Source organism: Mus caroli, chromosome 14, assembly GCF_900094665.2.
Source record: "Mus caroli chromosome 14, CAROLI_EIJ_v1.1, whole genome shotgun sequence".
Classification (NCBI taxonomy): domain Eukaryota; kingdom Metazoa; phylum Chordata; class Mammalia; order Rodentia; family Muridae; genus Mus; species Mus caroli.
In genome coordinates this window covers 46712658-46730635 of record NC_034583.1, presented here as the reverse complement: position 1 = coordinate 46730635, position 17978 = coordinate 46712658, and positions in this window count along the sequence as shown.

Here is a 17978-nt window from a genome sequence, read left to right as displayed (position 1 = left end):
TCTTTCTTTCTTTCTTTCTTTCTTTCTTTCTTTCTTTTTTTGACAATGATGGAACAAAGATTGCTTTTATTCTTGATATTTTTACAATAAACTTTATCAGTTATGATACAAACTGATTCAACCAATTTTCTAGTCTGAAGTCCTAAAGTCCCCCCCCCCCAAACCAGCATGGTCAGACCTGTCACAGAAATACACCACTCTCCAGTATCAAACTCTGTCTTAGTCACTGCTCTATTGCTGTGAAGAGACACCATGACCAAGGCAATTTATAAAAGAAAGCATTTAACTGGGGGCTTTTTCACAGTTTCAGAGGGTTGGTCCGTGACCACCACAGCAGTAAGCATGGAGGCATACAGACAGGCATAGCACTGAAGCAGCAGTCAAGCACTTATGACTTATCCACAAGTTGGAGATAGAGAAAAGGCAGGAAGACTTTTGAGACCTCAAAGCCCACCCCAGTGACACACCTCTTAATCTTTTCCAAATAGTTCCACCAAGTAAGGACCTGTTGCAGGAAATATTAAAAACATCGAACCATCTTTTTCCCACGGTTGTGACTCGGCCCTGGCTGGCTGGCCGACCATGCACTGGCAGGCAATGGCAGACCTGCTTTTATCTCATGGAAACTCTCTGACCCAGAGTTCCCAAAACATTCCCACCCAGCCTTTGTGGTGCACATCTGATAAACCCATGCTTTGCTGCTGTACCTTTCTCTCTTGAACCCAGACAAGCTGCTACGTGAAGGAAAACGCAACACAAACTTAGTTCAGAAACAATCAGAAACAATGGTAACTCAGTCTCTGGGCTCAACAACTAAAACCTAATTTTGTTAGTCTTATTAAAATCTGATTCCTCTGCTGGCAAATCCTTGTGGATCTGCCATGATACTGGGAAACTCTAGCAGCTACATCTTACCCCTCTGCTGTCCTTGTACCAAAAGAGACCTATCTCTCTCCTGCTTCCTCTCTTCCTCTCGCCAACCCAGAAGTCCTGCTTACTCCCCCAGTGATTGGCTCCTTTATTCACTAGGGGATTGGTTCACAAGAACAGCACCAGGCCCATCCACAACAAGGACCAAGCATTCAAACATACGAGCCTGTAGGGGCTATGCTCACTCAAACCAACACACTTATTTGGCCTGTGAATTCTTCTTTGATGGAAGTTTGTTACAGGTGTTGACAGTGAATATGGAAAATAGAACTTGACTTTCTTTAACATTATATCCTGACTCTCACTGACAGTGTAGTGGAGGAAAATGTGTTGGGCAAAAGCCAATATGCTAAGCAAGGACAACTTTTATGAAAGGTGGCTGGAGGTTTTAGAAAATTATCTTAGTGAAAACTATGTAGAAAGCTTTTCTGTTAAAGAGGCTTCCTATTGCAACCCTTTATCTTATGGGTTTTTGTTTGTTCCATAGGTTTTTATTTCTTGCAATGTCCATATCATCAAGAAGATCAGCAAAAGTATCATAGAACGAATGTGTGTTATTATTGATAATGCCTATAACATATTTCTTTCAATACATTTGTACTTTTCCTTGAGTTACTGTAAGTTTCTGAAGGTTATGTCAGTTTACTTCTAAATATGAAGCTATTATCACAGTCCCTTAGGCCATTATGCTACTATTGCTTGTTTCTGATTAGTAGAGACCAGAAAGATCCATGTGCTTCTTTAATGGATACTCTCTGATGTACTAGGCTCAAGTGAAATTCCATCCCTACGTGGTAGGATCCCAATATCTTCTTAAGAGTAACACTGTTATAAAATATCTTAGTATAACTCTAACCAAGCAAGTGAAAGACCTGTGTGACAAGAACTTCAAGTCTCTGAAGAAAGAAATTGAAGAAGATATTAAAAGCTGAAAAGATCTCCCATGCTCATGGGTCAATAGGATTTACATAGTAAAAATGGCCATCTTACTAAAAGCAATCTATGGATTCGATGTAATTTCTATCAAAATTCCAACACAACTTTTTACAGACCTCAAAAGAGCAATCTTCAACTTCAGATGGAAAAATAAAAAACCCAGGATAGTTAAAGCAATCCTGAACAATAAAAGAACGTGTGGAGGTATCACCATGCCTGATTTCAAGCTCTGCTACAGAGCAATAGTGATGAAATCCTTGTGGCAATGGCATAAGAACAGACAGGTTGATCAATGGAAGAGAATCAAAGACCCAGAGATAAACCCACGCACCTATGGACACTTGACTTTTGAAAAATAGGCCAAAAGCATACTGTGGAAAACAGGAAGCATCCTCACAAATGGTTCTTGCCTAACTGAATGTCTGCATGTAGAAGAATGCAACTACATCCACATTTATCATCTTGCACAAAACTCAAATTCAAGTGAATCAAAGGCCCCAACATAAAACAAGATACACTAAATCTAGTAGAAGAGAAAGTAGAAAATATTCTTGAATGCATTGGTACAGGAAACAACTTCCATATCAGAGCACCAACAGCTCAAACACTAAGATCAACAATTAATAAACAGGACTTCAGAGCTGTAAGGCAAAGGACACTGTCAATAGGACAAAATGGCAGCCAACAGAATGGGGAAAGGTCTTTGCCAACCCTATATCTGATAGAGGGCTAATATCCAAAATATATATTAAAACACTCAGTAAATTAAATAGCAACAAACCAAAAAAACCCAATTAAAAATGGTGTAGAGAGCTAAATAGAAAATTCTCAACAGAGGACTCTCTAATGACCAAAAAGTACTTTAAGAAATGCTCAACATCCTTCGTCATCAAGGAAATGCAAAAAATGATGCTGAAATTCCATCTTTCACCTGTCACAATGGCTAAGATCAAACCTCATCCATGCTGGCAAGGATGTGGAGCAAGGGGAACACTTTTCCATTGCTGGCGGGAGTGCAAACTTGTACAACCACTTTGGAAATCAATATGGAAATAGTTCTAATTGAAGACCCAGCTGTACCACTCCTGGGCATATACCAAAAAGCTGTTCCATCATACCACAAGGACACTTGTTCAACTATGTTCACAGAAGCTTTATTCATAATAGCCAGAAACTGGAAACAACTTGGGTTTCCAAGAATAGATAAAGAAAATGCAGTATATTTATTTATACAATGGAATACTATTCAGCTATTAAAAACAAGGACATCATGCAATTTGTAGGCAAATGGATGTAACTAGAAAATACCATCCTGAGTGAGGTAACCCAGACCCAGAAAGGCAAGAGCCTAGCATAACTGCCATCTGAGAGCGTTTGTCCAGCAGCTGATGGAAACAGTTGCAGAGGCCCACAAGCAAACATTAATCAGAGCTCAGGGAGTCTTGGAGAAGGGTTGAGGGAGCCGAAGGGGTCAAGGACATCATAAGAAGACCTACAGAGCCAACTAGCCTGGGCCCATGGGGACTCACAGAGACTGAAGCACTAACCAAAGAGCATACATGATCTGGGCCCAGGCCTCCTACACAGATGTGCAGCTTGGTCTTCACGTGTGTTCCCTAACAATTTTAACAGGAGCCATCTCAGACTCAGACTCTGTCGCCTGCCTTCAGATCCCCTTCCCCTAGCTGGGCTGTCTTGTCTGGCCTCAGTGGGAAAGTATGTGCTTAGTCCTGGTGTGACTTGAGGTGCCAGGGCAGGTTGGTATGGGGGAGGGGGCAGGGGACTTCCCTTCCCTGAGGAGAAGGGGAGGGAGGAATGGAAAGAGAGGCATGGTAGGGTGGGGTTGGGAAGAGAGGAGGGAGGGGGCTATGATCAGGATGTAAAGTGAATAAATAAATGAATAAATGAATAAATAAATGAAAAAAAAGAGTAATACCATGTCTCTGTCTTCTAAAGATGTAAGTAGAATTGACAGGTGAATGTTTGGCAGAAAACGTTCTGATGTGACTCCCATTCTTACTCATGTGGGTGACCTCTGCTGTGAGAAATGGCTGTGACTCCTTTTGAATTCTGGGGCCTGGATCCTCATCGCTTCACAGCTGGAAAAGTTGTCTTAGCTAGAGTTTCCTTTGATCATGACTTGTGACGAACTTAACCCTGGAGGTGGTATATCATGGCTCTAGTAGCCCCCCAGAGTTTCACAGGTAACTTGCTGGGGTCTGTACGTAATATATCGATGTCATTATCCTCTTTTCTGTTTTTGATACCTGTCAGAATGGCAGCAATCTCACTTTCAACAACTGCCAGAAACTCATTCAGACTTTCAGAAAACAGCAGATTGCCCCAACCACAGGGTCACAATTCTGGGATGTAGGAGCTATATCTCTGGGTCTCTGTGATGAACATACCACATGTAGATCCCTCTTGACAGGTAGTGCTGATGTCTATATTGTGGTGCTGTTGACATGAAACCTCCTACAAGGAAATGCTAATTTGTAGTTTTTTAATTAAATTTTTTATGTAATAATTTCATACATGAATGCTATGTTTATATCTTTTTTTTTGCCCTTCTCTCTCTCCTTCCAAGTCATCACATATCGCCCAACCCCTCTCAGATTGATGTTTTCTCATTAGTTATTCCTGACACATATTATGTAAATACACATACAACCTGCTGAATCTAATGTTGTTCATATGTATATGTGTTCATGGGTGATCACTGAGGACTGCACAATCCATCTGTGCTTGGGCCTGGACAAGTCTGATTTTCCCATCTCTTTGTAGCCACTAATTGCCTATAGTGCTTAATCTAGGATTGTGTCCCCCTGTGAGATCACCCATGTCTACTGGAGTTGTCACTGTGCAGCTAGGTAAACATAGTGTTGAGATTGTGTGGGTGTGGCTTACATGTGATAGACAGAAGACACTATCTAGCAACTAGGATCCCAGTCATCCTGCCCTTACAGTCTTTTGTCCCTCCTCCGTGATGTCCCCTGGGTCTTAAAATGTAGGATTTGTGCTAGGCAGTGGTGGCGCTTGCCTTTAATCCCAGCACTTGGGAGGCAGGGGCAGGTGGATTTTTGAGTTCAAGGCCAGTCTAGTCTACAGAGTGAGTTCCAGGACAGCCAGGGCTACACAGAGAAACCCTGTTTCGAAAAAAAGAAAAGAAAAAATGTAGGATTTGTGTTGTAGAGATATCAACTGGGGCTGATACCCCACCATAAGTTTTTAATCTATGTTTGGTCAGTTATTTCTTTCTATAGTGGTTTCCATCTGCTGAATAAAAGAAGTTTCTTTGGTGAAAGGCGAGAGCTGTTCTTATCTGTAGATAGATGGAAGGATAAGTATTTAGTATGCAGTTGAGAAATATATTGAATTAGGAGAGTGACCATAGTGTGTTCTCTTCTAGACTCCACAACCTTCCCAGTTACAAAAAGTTGGCTAGCTTTATAGCACCAACCATGAATTCCCTCCTATTTAGCAGGTCTTAAATCCAATTAGAGAGCTGTTAGTCAATCCCAAGACATAACAGCCCTAGGGATGTATTGCTATGGTGATCACTGCTGTGGTTCATGGGCATCACAGCTGAGTAGGACTATTAATTGGTTTTCCCCCTTCGTAGCTTCTATAGCGCTTTTAGAAACTGCAGAAGCTAGTCCTGAAGGAGGAAGCGCCCAGGTTCATTCCAGTTCAATTCCTGCAGGCACTGTGCCTGAGGTGTGGGATGTTCTCAGAAATGCAGTACTACCTCCAAGTGTGAGAAGGCAGGCTAGGACAATGGCAACGATCCATATAGTTTGGGGAGACTCTTGGACTCTCCTGAACAACTCAAAAGATTTTCCATGCCTGGTATTGAAGCTTTTGTTTGGTAATCTATGGTTCCTGGAGGGAGCACTGTCATCCTAAATGGCATAACTTCATGTAAAATTTACATGTATGTACATACATGCATGTACACCACCACCACCACCACATGTTTAAGAACCATCAAATAGATTTCTCTGAATTTTTCAAACATCTTCCCCTGCCCTGTATTGCCCTCCCGACTCACTCCCCAGTTACATTTCTCCTTCGTAACATCTGTGCCCTACTATCTCCCTCTCCAGAGCTCCCTCCATTCCTCCATGGTCTGTTTCTACTTTTCTGGTTTCTGCAGTTACTACAGGTCATTGAATTACACCTGAAGATTCAGAGCTAGGGTCTATAAATAAGAAAGAATGTGCAGTGTTTGTCTTTCTGGGCCAGGATTACCTCACTCAGTGTATTTTCTAGTTCTACTCATTTACCTACAAATTTCATGATTTCGGGTTTTTTTTTTTTTTTTTTGCACAGCTGACTGGTATTCCACTTTTTATATTTACTACATTTTCATTGTCTATTCATCAGGTTAAGGATATTGAGGTCATTTCCCTTTCTAACTATTATGGGCAGAAAAGAAATGAATGTGGCTGAACAGGTGGCTGTGGAGTAGAATGGCCAGCTCATTAGGCATATGCAAGGGGTGGTAGAGCTGGGTCACATGTAGATCTACTTCTGGATTTCTGAGAACTGCACACTGATTTCCATAGTGGCTGCATCAATGTGCACTGCCAGTGAAAGAGGGTTCTCCTTTCTCCCTATCCTTGCTGGCATTTCTTGTCAGTTGCTCTCTTGATCTTGGCATCCTGACTGGAATACTGAACTTACAAAAGTTAGTGGTTATATACCAATAATACACACACACACACACACACAGACACACACACACACACATACACATACATACACACACACACACACACACACACAGACTCAGAGACAGAGACAGACAGAGAGACAGAGACAGATCATGGAAAAATAATCACCTCAAAAAAAATCTAGGAATAATTTTAACGAAGAGGTAAAAGAAGAAAGATCTCTACAATGAAAACTGTAAATCTCTGGGGGGGGGGGGCAGGGAGAGATTGAAGAAGACACCAGAAGATTTAAAGACCTTTGTGGTCAGGGATTGGTAAAGTTATTATTGTGAAAAAGACTATCCTGCAAAAAGTAATTTAAAGATTCAATGCAGTCCCAATCAAAATTCCCATCCCCATGTTATTCTTTGAAGAAATTGGAGGCGGAGGGTGGGGGGAACGGCTTTGTAAAATTCTCGTATAACCACAAAAGATCCCAGATAGCCAAAGGAGACCTGTGCAAAAAGAACAACACTGGAGAGATTACAATAGCCGATTGATTGCAACCTAATCACAACTCCCTCTCTCTCTCTCTCTCTCTCTCTCTCTCTCTCTCTCTCTCTCTCTCTCTGTGTGTGTGTGTGTGTGTGTGTGTGTGTGTATGTTAGCACACACACACACAAAAAAAAAAACCCAGCCATTTTGATCAGTAGAACAAAATAGAAGACCCAAACATGAATGCATGGAACTACAGCCATCTGATATTTGACAAAGATGCCAAAATACTGACTGGAGGAAAGACAGCATCTTCAACAAATGGTGCTGGGAAAACTGAGGGTCCACAGGGAGAAGAATGGTATTAGACCTATGTTTATCATTTTCACAGAATGACCTCCAAATAGATTAAAGACCTTAGTGTTAAATCTAAAATGTTGAAATATTTAGAAGAAAATATATATAGTTCCCTAAAAGACATAGGTGTAGGAGGGGGCTTTCTGAGAGGGACTCCATTCACACAGGAATTAAGGCCAACAATCAATAAGTGGGACCCCATAAAGCTAAAAAGCTTATGTACAGAAAAGCAAACTATAAATCAAGTGAAAAGAAAGCCTGAGAGTGGAAGACTGACTTTGCCTGCTGTGCATCTGGCAGAGGATTCATATCTACAATATACAAAGAACTCTAAAAGCAAAGAGTCAAAACCATAAATGACCCAATTTTTAAAATGGGTCACGGTTCTGCACAGAGTTCTCAGAAGAAGAGATAAAAATGGCTAAGAAGACTTTATGTGTTCAGCATCCTTAGCAATTAGGGAAATGTAAATGAAAACTTCTTTAAGGAATAATGATTTCTAATTTCCACGGCACTGCATTGCCCTTCTCCAAAGGCTCTTTGATTTGTGAAGGGAATGAATTAGAGTTAGAAATTCACATTGCGTGATGATGGCTGCAAGCTGCGCTCAGCTGATTAGCTTGGAGGTCAAATTCTCCCAATTTTCCTTATGTACTCTTCCTATCTTTGTGTAACACCATGGACCTTGCACGGCAACATGACAGCTATTCAGACTAGGCAACTCTGCAAAGAAGATGGGCTCTGCTTTGTTGAAGAGACTGGCCATGCTTTGTTTGGAAGCTGAAAAACCATCATCTGTTAGTTGTGAATCAATGGAAGTGGGTTCCAGCTGGAGTTTTAGGACTAATCTCTGGTGTGGCACTCCAGAAAATACAGCATCTTCAGAGCTTCATATGCTGCTGACGTCACTATTTGAGCTTCTAATACAAGAACGTAGCTACTAGCTTTGGACAGCCACACTGATGCTTCCCAAAACGGGAAATTTGCAGAACCAACTGAAGTATTCCAGGCTAGGGAAGCCCACAACACACTGGTCAGGCAGAACAATCTGCAAAGCGCTAGTGCTCTGACTTCTCTGTTGCTCACTGCACAGTTGCAAGAAGTGGCCTGAATCAGAGCCGTGTCTATATAGGTTTTCAAAGTTCTATGGGAGAAGTAACTGAATTTAAATGAGAATTAAATGTTTATCTTTTTAAAAGGAAATAGGAAGTGAAAATGTTAAAGGTTACTCTAACACTTACATCTGAATGTGTTTTTAATCAGCATACAAAGTAACAGGGTTCCTGCGGTATGTTCATATATTTCTCTTTGGTTGATCCTCTCACACCCTGTCTTCTCCCCCATCACCCATCTCTCTCCTTTCCTTGATGGCATCCTTTCACCCTTTCTAGTTTTGTGTCTCATGTGCTATATGACCATCACTATGTCCACCCTAAAGCCTCCTGTCCTCTTGTGCTCTCCTTTCCAGTGTCCTGGCTTCTACTCACATACCTCCCCTGGCTAATAGACATGTAAACGAGAAGACATGTGTAAATCTGCATATGAGCAAGATAGTGTGACACTTGTGTTGGAGCCTGCGTAACCACATTTACCATAAGACGTTCAGTTCTGTCCACTGTGCTGAAGTTTCACTTTTTCTTTCAGGCTGAATGAGATTCTATATTTGTGTTGTCCATGCATCTGTAGATGACCAACCATGCCGATTCCATTTCCTTGCTGTTGTGAATAAGTAGCAATAAGCATGAATGTGTCTGGTAGCTCATGGAGGACTCAGAGTCCTTTGAGTGTGTGCCCAGGAGTGGTGTAGCTGGGTCATGTGGTAGATCTAGTTTTAGTTTTGTTAGAAACTACCATAGAGGCCACACCAGGCTATACACTCACCAGCAGTGAACTAGGTTCTTCCCTCCCTCCCCCCATCTCAGGCAGCAAATTTCAACACCCTGTCTCTCTGCGTGGAGAATACAACAGCAAGGCTTTGTTAGTCCTCTAGAGAGACTGGAGTTCTTTGGTAATAAAAGCATCAATAAGGCCACCCAGGCTTGTAGTGTCCCCGGGTGGCACAGTAACTGGCACCAGTGGCTCATGAATGCTCTGACTGAGACCTTGAGAAAATCTTTTGACTTAAAAGAACAGTCAAAACCCAAATATTTGCCATTTCTTTCAAGGCATTGCATGTTCTGTCTCAGCCATTTGTGAAATAACTTCTGAAAGTTCTTCTCATGATAATTGCACGGCACCTGATTGCTCTGCTCCCCCAAGCCGTCATCCGCCAGATGTATTCAGTTGTCTTTATTCCAAGTTCGGCTTTTTTGCGAACTGATGTTGTGTTAATGAAATTAAGATCATGCATTCTGGTTGTCCAGAGCTTCAAAATAGTTTTTCCTTAATCTTTGTCTCCAACTTTTTACATACATTTCCAAGAAATCCTTGATTTTACCAGTTTACGCATGAATTCGAGACATAGAGGTCATGATTTTGTAGCTTTATGATTCCTTTGTTCTTCAAAGCTCCATTATTTTTCTCAGTTAGAAGTCATCTTCTTTTACTTGTTGACTACTGTGATGGCTTGAATAAAAATGGCCCCCATAGGCTCAGATATTTAAATAACTGTCCCCACACGGTGGTTCTGTTTAACTGGATTTAGAGTATGTCATTGGAGATGGGGTTTGAGATATCAGCTCTTAAATATCGTGGCTACTATGTCTGCCTGCTGTCACATGTCCCACTGTAACCCTGATGACCTCTTTTTTTAATTTTTAATATTTTTATTACATATTTTCCTCAATTAAATTTCCAATGCTATCCCAAAAGTCCCCCATTGTGCCCCCCACTTCCCTACCCCCCCATTCCCATTCTTTTGGCCCTGGCATTCCCCTATATTGGGGCATATAAAGTTTGCAAGTCCAATGGGCCTCTTTCCAGTGATGGCCGACTAGGCCACCCTGATGACCTCTTATCCATCTGAGACTATAAGCCCAAACGAACCCTTCCTTCTGTAAGTTTCTTGTCATTAATTTCAAATGTAATTAATACACTTTCCATTTGTGAGAGCAGAGCAGTGAAGAGGTAACGAGGAGACTGGTGGTGTGCTTTGCTCTTTGTCCACAGTGATTCTACTTAGACTTAGAAATCCAAGTCCTTGCCTACACGGCTGCAGAGAATGGGGCATTTTCTTCTATAGTCAATTGTGGCCCAACACAACCACTCCCATAACTTATATAGACCAGAACCAAGTTAACTCGCTATGTTAACTAGTCAAACTTCCCAGAAACTTAGGAAAGTTACTCCAATGGAAACTTCTGTGTCAATGTTTACTTCTCTAGAGGGGGTGAGACCTGGGAGAATGGAGTCAATAAATGAGTCTCATGCAATAGCTATCTTTATTCAGAGCATCAGACAATTTATACTCTTAGGGTTAAGAGGAGTCACATGAGTAAAATGTACAATCACAAGGGCAAGTCACATGTGGTGGACAAGCCACAATCAGCAGAAACATATTTTTCCATAAAGGCATATTAACAAAAAATAACATCAGCCTGTTGTAATGAGTAATCTGAAGTACCCTCACTCCCACTCACTATACCTGGGAGGGGAAGAAAACACATGGAGAACAATTCTGTGTTTTGGAAAAAACTGAGGTCACAAGATTCTTACTTTGTTTTCTTGGAGTTTTCTCAAAAGTATTCAGAATTCCCCTCTCATGATTCCATTCTTGGGTCATGTTCTGACATGTCAGAACCTATTCTGATTTTCTGGTAATGCAAAGATAAACATGACCCTGTCTTTGCTCTCAATTATCTCATCATCTCGTGAAGACAAAAATAAGCAAAAAAAAAAAAATACAACTCACTGTAGTGTAAGAACTAATCTCTAGGGCCCTTCTTCCAGAATGTAGAGGGAAGGAAGCCTCTGGCTTGAGACTGAAAGCAGAATTTCACAAACACAGCAAAGGAGAAGAGGACCATGAAGCACTTCACATGGGCATACTAAAGTAGCTATGAGCCCAGGGCTCAGGGAGCCATGGGGTGAACAAGTGTAGAACTTATGGTGGGCAGGGAACTGTCCATAGCCTCTGTGGAAATGTGGACCTACTGACCATGGGTACTCAAAGGATGGCTGGTCAGAGCTGACAGGTGAGTGAGGAAGAGCTGAGAGTTACCCAGCACAGCAAAGGTAAACATGACAGAGGAACAGTCTGGCCTCTAGAGTCTCCAGCTGAGCTACTAAGGTTTCAAGAACGAACAGGCAGGTCCTAGATCTAATATTCAGGATGTTGCTGGTAACAGAGAAGGGAAGCACAGTGCAGGTCCAGGAATCACAACATAAAGTCTTAGCACAGACTGGGCAGGACCAAGGGAAGCCTTGCTTCATCTATACCTCACAAATAAGAACAGATATGCAGGCAGAGCTGGGTGAGCTGACCTAGAAGCAGGCACTCATGCTATAGAGTTCTTGCTTTCTTGAGTGACCTTGTATGTGACAAGTAACCCACAAAGCAAAAAAGGTTGTGGTAATCATTTCATGGGGTCCCCTAAAGGACCAGATAAATGATGCATGAAGGACACCTAGCATGTTACCTGGCCCATCGCTAATTTCATTGTCAATGTTCCAACTAATATCCAAGTCTCACCATTAACTCAAATAGAGTCATGAGAGGAACCAATGGCAGATTTTGGACTCTCTTCCAACTCTTTCTTGAGATGAATAGGAGGGAATAAGAACCTATCGTAAAATACCCAATGAATCACAAGCCAGGCCAGGAGCTGGAAGGACTGGAAACTCTAAGAGTGAGGGCTTAGAAGATTCTCTTCTCTTTTTTTCTGAAATAGTAAAGCTGCCTGGGGACAATTTAGGGACACCATACTTAGTAGAATTACAAAAGGCACCTCATATCACTAGCTGGGTACAACTAGTTATTCTAGAACTGAGCCTTTTGATAGAAGGAACAAGTAGATATGGGCATAATGCTTTTGTGCACTGTGTAAAGGTTATCTTTTTGTTATTCAAATGCTGACTTCTCTGACCTCATAACTTGTTTCAAAATGGACACAGCATTGTAATGCCTCTGCCAAGAATGTCCTGTCTCAAGTTTGTGTAAACAATGCTTATTATTTATTCTCTGCCTTGGTCATAAAAGCTGAACACCCAGTGGCTTGGCAGAAGAAAGAATAGGGCAGGTCTTCCACCAGGCAGGGGATGGGGAAGGAGAGGAAGACAGATTAGACTGAGCAGTGACGGGGAAGGAGGATGGAGTTCACGAGAGTTCAGCTGAATAATGGGAGGCATAAAATACAAGTATTATGGGGATTTTGGCTGGGAAGTAACCAAAGCTTAGGGGATTAATATAGGAATGACTACCCAGGTATTGAAGTAAAGCTTGAAAATAAATCTTGGTCTCTCTGTATTGTTATTGGAGAATTAGCTAGGATAATATAAAACAGCCGCTGTATTAATTTACTACATACAGTTATATTAAAATTACCTTTTAAGTAGACTTGGGGCATCCTTCTCCATTACCTTCCTTGCCACATGATAGTAGGAAAATAGACAGAGATTACAAGGGTCTGATCCTTAGGAGAGTGCAGAGCCTTAGAGGAACAGGTCAGCATGACACCAGGTGGGGAACTATGAGTTGATGTTGAAAGGTAGAAAACACACATAGTGAAAAGTTCAAAATATACAGTACATGCAGGGAGAAGCACGTTATTTCACCTGCTCCCTAGGCCTCCTCCCTCCATGATAAATTGTGGTGCCAAATTCTGATTGTCTTTATTACAGACACTTTGTGTACTTACTGGTGTGTGCTCACACAGATGAGTGGTTTTGCATGGTATGCCTCGCAATTGCCCAGTTGCCTCCAACATTAAAGTACACAGATACAGCTGCATGTCCTTCAATAATGGGGTAAGGGTGTAAGATCTGTGATCTGGCATGGACCAGACGGAAGGGAGCTAAAACTGAAGAGAATCCCAGCAAGAATGGGAAGTGTCAGTAGGGGCAGGGAGGCGGGTATCAGCATCTGAGTGTAGGGGTCTTAAACGTTTTGCAAAAGGATGTTTAGGCTGGTAAAGGTCTCTGGTGAGCCCTAAGCCATCTCATAAAAGGACAAGTGTGGTTCCACATTTTTTCATTTCTTCCTTGTGGTGTCCAGGTGCTACTGAACACCAAATGGTAAAGAAAGCAGCAGAACTTAGTTCTGACATCCTTGTTTTCCCTTAGTGTGTCCAGACTCTGATAAAAAAAAAAAAGGCAGAAGTGAAGTCTGGAATGAATGGGTCAGACCCTGGGGCAATGAATGTTGGGGGTGGTGAGGTGTTTCCCCCAGAGATCTCAGTGTTACTACAGCTCTTTAATGTTATATCTCTTTTAGATGATGTTCAATGAAGCAGCTCTCTTAGATGTTATTCAACAAAACATCTTGTGTGCATACACTGTATTTGGAGTGAGCCAGGGGTTATATAGTTTTGGGGAAGGGGGTGAGAAAATCCAGGGTGGGCAAGGGTCAATGGTGGAAGGCTAAGGTACTAAGATGCCTCATTAGCATGGGGAAGCATTCCAGGAATCTTGGGTGCAGGACTGGGTGAAGTTCCTAGGTAGATAGTGGGGTCTGGGAACCCCCAAGTGAAGAAAAGGAAGCCTGTTGACAAAGAGAATCTGCTATTTTGTGCCAAGATCAGGGCTTTCCTGTAATGTTGGGCTTTGGCTTTAGCAGCAGGGCTTTCCCGACAGACAAGCATTTGGATAGTGGCTCCATTCAGGGGGGTTGAGGTCAGATCGTAACTTCCCAGTCTCAGCTCATTTCTATTCTTTGCCTCTCCAGAATCACAGAGCAAGTAAGGAAGAAATTGCCTCATACATTTCTGCTTCTATAACAAAACATCACAGACGGAGTAACTTACAAATAATGTAGATGTATTTCCCATAGATGTGGAGGCTGGTAAGCCCCAAATCAAGGCACCAGCAGGTTGTGTCTAGGGAAGTCCATCTCTCTGTTGCTTATTTCTGTGTCTTCTGGAGGGGCTGGATGCTGTGTCTTCATGTGGTGAAAAGGTCCTACTGGAAGAAAGGTTCCATACTGATCCATCCCTGCTACAGGAAAGGACCCACTTCATAAGAATCCACAATGGGACTTAAGTGTCTACATGCATTTCAGAGGGGCAACATTCAAATCATAAGAGAAATAAGGTAATAGAGGATGAGGGAATAGCAAAAGACAAATCAAGCATCCTTCGGGGGCGGGGGGGAACCTCAGGTTCTAAACTGAGACAGGACCAAACCAGAGCACAGGAGGAAGCTTGAATGAGACTGAAACTTCCATGTAACTTTCTGCTGCATCCAAAACAAACAAACAAACAAACAAACACACCTCACCATCAAGGATAGACATCATCTCAGGATAAAAGGGTGGAAAAAGTTATTCCAAACAAATGGACCCAAGAAACAATCAGGTATAGCTATTTTAATATCTGACAAAACAGTCTTCAAACCAGAACAACTCAGAAGAAATGGGGAAGGATACTATATTCTCATCAAAGAAAAAAAATCCACCAAGAGTATATTGCAATTCTCAAATTTTATGCACCAAACACAAGGTTTCATCAAAACAAAACAAAACACCCATTGTGACAACATAAATCATTCATCGACACACAGTGATTATGGGTGACATGAATACCCAACTCTCACCAATAGACAGATCATCCAGACAAAAACAAAGCAGAGACATGCTAACTGGTGTTATAACCCAAAAGGTCGTAGTAGGATTTTACAGAACATTTCTCACCAACAAAAGGAATGCACCTTCCTCCCAGCAGCTTATGGCATGTTTCCCCAAACTGGCCACATACTTGGACACAAAGTATGCCTCAACAGATATAAAAGAATTGAAATAACAACCTGTATGCTCTCTGACCATCTCTGATTGAAGCTGAATGCCAACAAAAACATCAACAACAACAACAACAGCAACAACAACAGAAAACACCGCTACAAACTCATCAATACCAAACAACTCACTGCTGAAAGGAAAATGGGTTAAGGCAAACATTTACAAGGAACTTTAAAACTTTTTAGAATTGAGTAAAAATGAAAAAAAACCATCCCGAAGCCTGAAAGGCACAAGGAAGGTGGTTCTAAGAGGCAAGTTCGCAGCACAAAATGCCTGCATTAAAAAACAATTGGAGAGATCTCATCTCACATCAGTAACTTAACAGCACACATGAGATCTTGAAAGCAAGAAAAAAGGAGCAGATCTCAAGAAATACTCAAACTCAGGGCTCAAATCAATGGAATAAAAAGAAAAAAGAATCAATGAAACAAAGAGTTTTTTCTTTAAGAAAATCAATATGATTGATAAATTCTTAAACAGATTAACTAAAAGACAGAGAGAAGATCCAAATTAATAAAATTTGAGACAAAAAATGGGAACATCACAATAGACACCAAGAAAATCCAGAGAATTATAAAGAGATATTTTAAATACCCCCACTATACCATACTTGAAAACTTGAGTAATTTTATTGTAATATGAACTACCAAAGTGAAATCAAGATCAAATAAGAAATTTAGAGAGACCTATACCCCCCCCCCAGTGAAACAAAAGCAATAATTAAAAGTCTCCCAACAACAACAGCAACAAAAAAAGCTCAGAGCCAGATGGGTCAGATAGATTCAGTACAGTATTCTATAAGATTTTCAAAGGAGAATAAACACTAATACTCCTCAAATTTTTCTGTAAAACAGAAACTGAAGGAACATTGCCTAACTCTTTTTTATGAGACCATAATTACCTTAATACCTAAACCACACACCACACAAATGTCCAACATAGAAAATTACGAACCAATTTTTCTTACAAACATAGCAAAAAAAAAAAAATTAAAAAAAAAAAAAGACTATCTACCACGATGAAGGCTTCATTCCAGAGATGCAGGAATAGTTCACTGTATACAAATCAATAAATATAATCCACCACACCAAAAAAAAAAAAAAAAAACCCTGAAAGACAAAAGCCACATGATATTCTCATTAGATGCAGAAAAGGCTTCTGACGAAATGTTTTCACAATAAAAGTCATAGAGAGACTAGGGATGCAAGGGTCATACCTCAGCAATGTAACAATGGCAAAATTTACATCAAACTCACAGTCAATATCAACCTAAATGGAGAGAAAGTCAAAGCATTTCCTTTAAAAGTTGGAACAAGACAAGGTTGTCTACTCTCTCCATATCTATTCAATAGAGTACTTGAAGCCTTTGTTAGAGCAATAAAACAACTGGAGAACAGGGGAGAACAAATTGGAAGGAAAGAAGTCAGAATATCTTTATTTGCAGATGACATGATGTTATGCATAAAAGATCCTAAGAAGGGTAGCATAGTAGAGTTGGCCCTGGTTGTAGGGATGGGAGTGGGGTGGGGTATACCAGCCCCTGAGGGTGTGAATGAAGGAGAGCTAGCCCTGCCACTTGTCTGCGGTGTGGTGGCATGGGTGAAGGAGAGATGCCTTTTTCTCCATAGCCCCTTTGCCATCTGCAGCAAGCAGAAGAGAGCTGGCCCTGGGGTAAAGGGGGTGGGAGAGTTGTCTCTGCCCCTCGGTTGCTATAACATTCAGGGGAGTGGGCCCTGCACCTCTCCTGGGCAGCACAGTAGAACTGAACCTGGTGGTGTGGACACAGGTGAGCCAGCCCAGAGGGCATGAGTGTGGAAGAGCTGGCTCTGTCACTTGTCTGTGGTATGGTAGCATGGATGAGGGAGAGTCGCCCTCCCCTCCTCCCTTGCCACCTATGGCAGGTAAGAGAGCTGTCCCTGTCCCCCACCCACTTCAGCATTTGGGAGAGCAGGCCCTGCTCCTCACCTGAGCAGCACAATGGAGCTGGTCCTGATGGTGTGGGTATGAGCGAGCTGACCCCCAGGATGTAAGAGCAGGAGAGATAGATGGCTTTGCCCCTTGCCAGTTATGGCACTGGGTGAGCTAGGGCAGTTCTAGAGAACTCACCCAGGTGGTATGGGAGTGGGAGAGCTGCTAGGCTGACCAGTTCAGGCACCACAGGACTAGATCCTGGGCTTTTGAGTTGGCCCACCTCAACATCTACCCCATTGGTAAACTGCTGGAGCTATACATCAAGGGGCCCATCTTACAGATCCAAAGCTGCAGGATCTCCATGACACAGGGCAACAACGGGATATCCAAGAAGAGTGTGAGTGAGATTTCAGTATTAACGGTGTAGCAGAAGCCAGAGGCCTTGAACCGGACCAATAACTCATTGTAATGAACATTTGCAAGTGAAGATGATGAGATTTTTTTTTCTTTTGGTGGGGAGGTTGCAAGGGCAGAGGGCAGGTACGAAAGGACGGGGAGATGAGTGGAGTGAGACTGGGGTACATTATGTGAAATTCACAGAGAATCAAGGAAAGTTAAATTTAAAAGAAGATCCTAAGAACTCCACCAGGAAACTTCTACAGCTGATAAACACTTCAGCAGAGTAGCATGAATTAATACACAATTAATGCATAACAATCAGCAGTCCTACTATAAACAAATAGTAAACAGACTGAAAAATAAATCAGGGAAATTATACCTTTCACAATCGTTTCTTTTTAAAAGTA